Source organism: Hordeum vulgare, chromosome 4H (assembly GCF_904849725.1).
Source record: "Hordeum vulgare subsp. vulgare chromosome 4H, MorexV3_pseudomolecules_assembly, whole genome shotgun sequence".
Classification (NCBI taxonomy): Eukaryota; Viridiplantae; Streptophyta; class Magnoliopsida; order Poales; family Poaceae; genus Hordeum; species Hordeum vulgare.
The window spans coordinates 569,493,084-569,499,083 of NC_058521.1; the positions used below are offsets into that span (position 1 = coordinate 569,493,084).

The following is a 6,000-nucleotide window of genomic DNA, read 5'->3' on the forward strand; positions in this document are numbered from 1 at the left end:
CGGAGGAGCGCTGCTATACTCTTCTGTTCGGATCCAAAACGGCTGAAGTCCTGAACTGGTGGCCCCGCCTGTCAGGGTCATTGACGGGTCCAATTGCGATAACTACCCACGTCGGGGCCTTCCCTGAAACATTCCATCACGGCCGGCCGCAACCTTGGGTTTCCTCTGCGGGAGACGGCGGCGGCTGAAGGCCGGGCTGCTCCGCCCGATGCATCGCGACGGCGGGTCGGCGGCGGCTCGCGGCAAGCAGCCCATCTACACCAACCTTGTCGGTGAGCCCGCACAACCCTAGCGTTGTTAAGCTATTTTCTGTACTATATGCGCTGCGCGCTTAGGGCAACTCTAATCCATCCCCAAAACTTAAATTCCCGAATATTTCTGGGTGGGGATTCGACATTCTCCGGCTATGCCTTAGCTTACAAGTAGTTTTAAACTATGTGGGAAATTCGTTGCAGAGCTTGCTGTGGGAAACATTGTGAAATGTGTTCTGCATATGATTAGAGGGGAGGACAAGGACACAGAGGACAATGGTGATGAATCTTGCAGTGCGAAGGATAACCATCATAGAGAACACTCCGGTGGCTGATAAAAGCAGCAAAGTGTATCATGTGGCGTGTTTCTCTTCTTGATGTCTAATTGAGTCAGTGTTCTTGAATATTGCTTACTTCTTGAGCAATTATTTATTCTAACGTGATTGGAGAATTTGACCATGGATGGTTTGAAACATAACAGAAGCTTATCATCCCAGTTCTCAAGTTTGTCATCTGGGACCGACATTCTGATTTCTGTGTGTGATACATTTAGCGGCTGCAGATAAGAACTTAGAATGGAAGAAGCCTCAAACATGATAAAATTGCTGCCATTATTGAACTGATTCAAGCGATCGACATATGATATGCCAGATTGTGGAGCAAGAACTGGAGTACATTTCTACAGTATATGCTATTCACTTTCATATACGGACTATACATTTCAACAGTCTTGTCACGCCTCAAAACAACAGAAAGGGTTCACTATTGTCTCACAAATTATTTGCTGTGAATGATCATAAAATTGAGCTGCTCCGAATGTCCCTGTTCTACATGCCCTAAATTTATTTTGTTTTGTTAACTGCCACAATTACAGAACAGATAACTAAGCTAGAAAATTGGTTTTTCAACAATTAAAATGTGTTCTATATCCAAGATGGTAAACAAAGGACTTCAATATGCAGAATATGCAACAAAAGTGTAGTTATTGCGGCAGTGGGTACCAATGGATACACTTGCTGCACAATAATATGGTTTCAACTGCTTGTTATAGTACCAACCAGAGGTGTTGTTTTCCAGTACGTTATCCATTTGATTATGTCATCCTGTCCAGATTTTTCATTTCTGAAGTAACTATCGTGAGTAGGATCATGTTAGTAGTGTAACTTTATATGTGGTATAATATCAGTCATCGTGTTAAGCACATATGCATGCTAGATGCATGGCAGTTAAACTATTTACTTCTTTTACATCTATAGATGTTTATCATCTTATGGCCTCTCTGTTACAGTTTCACACTTGGTGTAAATAGAATAACCTCATGCACTGGAGGAAGGATGCCCCTCAAAATCTTAAAATAGCCTCATGAAATTCTGGATTCTTGGAGCAGATACCAGTTCTGCTGTGCCCCTGTCTTGTGTCTTTTAGCATCATCGTATTAGCTGTATGGCACTAGTATAGTAGAATGTTTATTTCACAAAGTTCAGTTCATTTTTCAGGATGATTGTCGTGGCAGAAACTTAATGAATTTGTGTTTGCTCTGTTTGCAGACTTGCAGTGTGTCCTTTATATCAGGACAACTATGAGGTACTGCTCAATGAGCTCCACTCATTGAGTTGCTTGACTTGGGAAAGTTCTCAAAATTCATGGATATCGATTTTCGTTACTCGGGGCAGCATATGTCTGCTAAATGCTGACAACGCGGTGTTGGACTATGTATTTAATAAGCCTTTTTTTATCAACACGTAAACTCTTGGGGAGTCCTCCTTTCGTATGTCAAATTATTTAACTCAGATATGCATCATCATTAGCTGATTATTTTATTTCTGCAAGCAGAGATAACTTGTAACATGTATGCATCGTGATTGTGATGTTTAATTTTATTGTTGGAGGTTCTCAATGAAATTTGTGGGAGTGGTATTATTACAAAGTCTACTCACATTTCATACTTAAATGGCGGTGCCAAAATTGTTTTTCTGTCCCGTTACTGTGACAGTCTAGGCTGTGTTTGGTTGAGCTGCAGTGTGTCCTCCGACGATGAAGACGACGAGGGGCTCGACCTCGACCTCCCGCCCCCTCCGCCCATCTCCGTCTCTGTCTCCGCTCCTTCCCCTCCCGTGAACACCACCGTTGCCGCAAACCCTAGCCTTAACCCCAACCCGCCACCACGCCCCCGAATCCCACCCCCTCGCTCGATTTCTGGGACGAGAACGAGTTCGAGGGCATCCTTGACCATGGCCGCGGCTGGAACAGGGAAGAAGAAGAAGGGGATGGAGGAGGGAGGGAGGAGGAAGGAAGGAGTACCTGAGCTGGGTTGGGCTTGCTTGGGACCGGTGCTCCAGTCGGCGGCGTGGGCTGGAGGGTCGCCGGAGGCCGGTTGCGGCGGCGGCGGCTAGGAACCCTAGCGTCACGGGGTGGGGAAGGGCCGGCTATTGAAAAGACCTCGATGACGCCTAGAGGGGGGTGAATAGGCTATTTAAAAGCTTCTTCAGATTTGGCTTGAACCTAATGCGGAAATAAACTAAGAGGGTACTTGTCAAGCACAAATCCTAAATGCACTAGGCACTGCAACGTGTATCAACAACACGATCTACCAAGATGGACACAATACAGTTACTAACAAGCACAAGTAAGTTACACAAACTTACTTGAGCTATATCACACGACAAGTAGGTGAACAACACAAGATACTAGATCACACTATATCAACACGATATATCAAGGGCTGTAAGTATGAACGTGTGGATATAGAGGGTATGCTTGAATGATTAATCTTGTACAAGAAATGGCCAACACAATATAATGAGCACAAGCAATATGCAATGTATGTATGCTCAAATAACACAAGTAAACCACAAATAAGGAGTTAGGGTTAAGGATAACCAAGGTCACTGAGACGAAGATGTATCCCGATGTTCACTTCCTTGGAGGGAAGCTAGTCACTGTTAGAGAGGTGGATGTTACCACAAAGGCTCACCCTATTCTCCCTTTGAGATAACACCACGAAGGCGTTTCTCAACCACTAGTGGTAAGCCTTTGAGGTGGCTTCCAAACCCTCACAAACTTTTCCGGGGGAAATCACACGGATTGATTCCTCTTCGAAGAACTCCTACCGCCTAGGAGTCTCCAACCTCCAAGAGTAACAAGATCACGGGGAATACTCAAAACTTGCTCAAATCACAAATAGCTTGGGTTGAGAGAAGGAGAGGGAGAAGATCTATCTTTTGATTGGAACAACTCTCAAAGGGGCTCACAAATGCTCTTGGGATCTAAGATTTGGAGTGAGCAAATGTGTGTGAGGTGGAAGTGTGTTCTTATGAGGATAAGGCTGTGTTGGGCAACCCTCTCATGAAGTGGGAGGGGGTATTTATAGTGTGGAGAGAAAAAGAGCCGTTGGGGACACTTTAAGTCACACAGGGTCCGGACGTCCGACAGTTGTCGGAAGTCCGGGCGTCCGCGAGGGACCGGACGTCCGACCAGGGTCGGACGTCCGAGACCTTTAGGCATGACTGGAACTCTTCTGAATTCATCAGTGGCCGGACGTCCGACAGGGGTCGGTCGTCCGAGGCCTGTAGATGTGCCTGAACATATTTGAATTTATCAGCATACGGACGTCCGGAGAGGACCGGAAATCCGAGTTATACAGCTCAACTTCTACTGGTGGTAGGTTCCGGATTTCCGACGGGTGTCGGACGTCCGGCGCTCGGTCGTCCGGAGGGAGCCGGATTTCCGAGATATAGAACTCAATTTCTACTGGTGCAGGCTTCCGGATTTCCGGGACTTGGCCGGACATCCGGGCCTCGGACGTCCGGAGGTAGCCGGACGTCCGAGTTATATGGCTCTGATTTCTCTGGTATAGGATTCCGGATTTCCGAACTAGTCAGTCGTCCGGTCCTCGGACGTCCGGAGAAAGCCGGATGTCCGAGGCACTGGTTCTGTTTTCAGATAACAACAAAACAGTGGAGATGTGGTCTGAGCAGAAAGTGATGATGTAGTTTGAGCAAGTTCATCGCAAAACCTGTGATCCCCTCTTAATAGTGCGGGATCCCTAAGGACTCAAGAATCATAAAAGAGTACTGATGATCCATACTTGAGTGTATACTTTTATTCGCTGATCATCACTCCGCACAACTAACGTCAAAGGAACTGATACCTTTGAGTTAGCCCTTTCACCTGAGCTTGATGTTGTTGTTCCTTCTTGGCTCAAGTTGAAAGCAAGACATGATGAAGTCTTCAAGTAGCTTTCCCATACACAACGCGGAAAGCCTAGCTTATGTATTTATCTTCATTTGTCCACCATGTGTGAACATCCACAAGAATGAAGCATGTAGTGCTCAAGAATGCTTATCTTGATCTTGTCCTATCCACCATGTGAACATCCACAAGAATCAAGCATGTAGTGCTCAGGAATGCTTATCTTGATCTTGTCCTTGTTAGCACATGATCATTGACAATAGTCTCAATGATATATTCGTGCTGATCCACTTGAACTTGCACACCACAATCTTGATGACGATCACCACTTGACGTCATCCTTCATGGGTTGTATGAGATCTTCCTTTTGACGCAAGACCAATGGAAACACACCTAACCCCCACATAGGAGTCTCACAAAGACCATGGGTTAGTACACAAACACGTAATGGACAATGCTTACCTTACCATGGGATCACTTGATCCCTCTCGGTACATCTTATACGCTTTGTGTGTTGATCATCTTGATTTACTCTTTGTTTGAGATCTTGATCAACCTAGTGTTTCTACGACCATTCTTTGGATAATAACTTGAATAACATCTTGGTCAACATATAAACTCCTTGAACCCAACAAATGGACTTCAAGAAGTGCCTATGGACAAATTGCAATAAAAGCAATGTGTTGATCATCTTGATTTACTCTTTGTCTGAGATCTTGATCAACCTAGTGTTTCTATGACCATTCTTTGGATAATAACTTGAATAACATCTTGGTCAACATATAAACTCCTTGAACCCAACAGATGGACTTCAGGAAGCTCCTATGGACAAATCCTATAAATATAACTTAAGGCAACCATTAGTCCATAGGAATTGTCATCAATTACCAAAACCACATATGGAGATATATGCTCTAACAACTGTTCTGAATGGGAGGGGCTGGCTGCTTTGCTCGTTCTGTTTGATAGATCGAATCGTTTTTGACTAATGAGTGGCAGTGGCGGGTAAATAACGTGCAACTTCTAGGATACATACAAAAAGGGTTAGCTCAGAAGTGAGGCCAACTCCACCGCACAACCCCATTCTGTCCGGCCCCCGTCCGTTTCGGGTAAAACGGACAAACAGGTCGCCCAGCGCGAGACGGCTTGGACCCATTATGTCTGTTTCGTGTCCGGCACGACCCATTTTGAGCGCAAACTTGCGCGGGATTTGGGTCGCGACGGACACCAAACGGAAGCGCGTTCGTCCGCGTCGGGAACGCGTGGCACGCGGCCACCAACCTCCCACCCACCCGCATGAATGCGCACAAGCGGCCGGGTCTGCCTGTCATCCGCCTAGTGGATGGTCGTGGTCCTTCTTAAATGAAGAAGCCATGGACCGATCGTCCACAGTTCCCATCGCCACGCCCGTGGCCTCCTCGAAACCCGACAGCCCCTCGCGAAACCCTAGCCTCCTCCTCGAGCTCGTCGGCCGCCGCAGCCATGGGTCTGTGGAACTACGGCCGCAAGGGCACCCACGACCGCGAGGCTGGCTCCTCGTCGGGACACCGCCGCGGCT

The 6,000-nt window shown here is 46.5% G+C and overlaps 1 long non-coding RNA gene across 1 annotated transcript; it reads left to right on the forward strand.

Moving 5' to 3' along the window:
- Nucleotides 1-142: 142 nt before the first annotated feature.
- Nucleotides 143-2,171, forward strand: LOC123449614. Its single transcript, XR_006632029.1, has 2 exons — nt 143-272; nt 1,799-2,171. It is a non-coding gene; the product is annotated as an uncharacterized LOC123449614 (long non-coding RNA).
- Nucleotides 2,172-6,000: the final 3,829 nt, after the last annotated feature.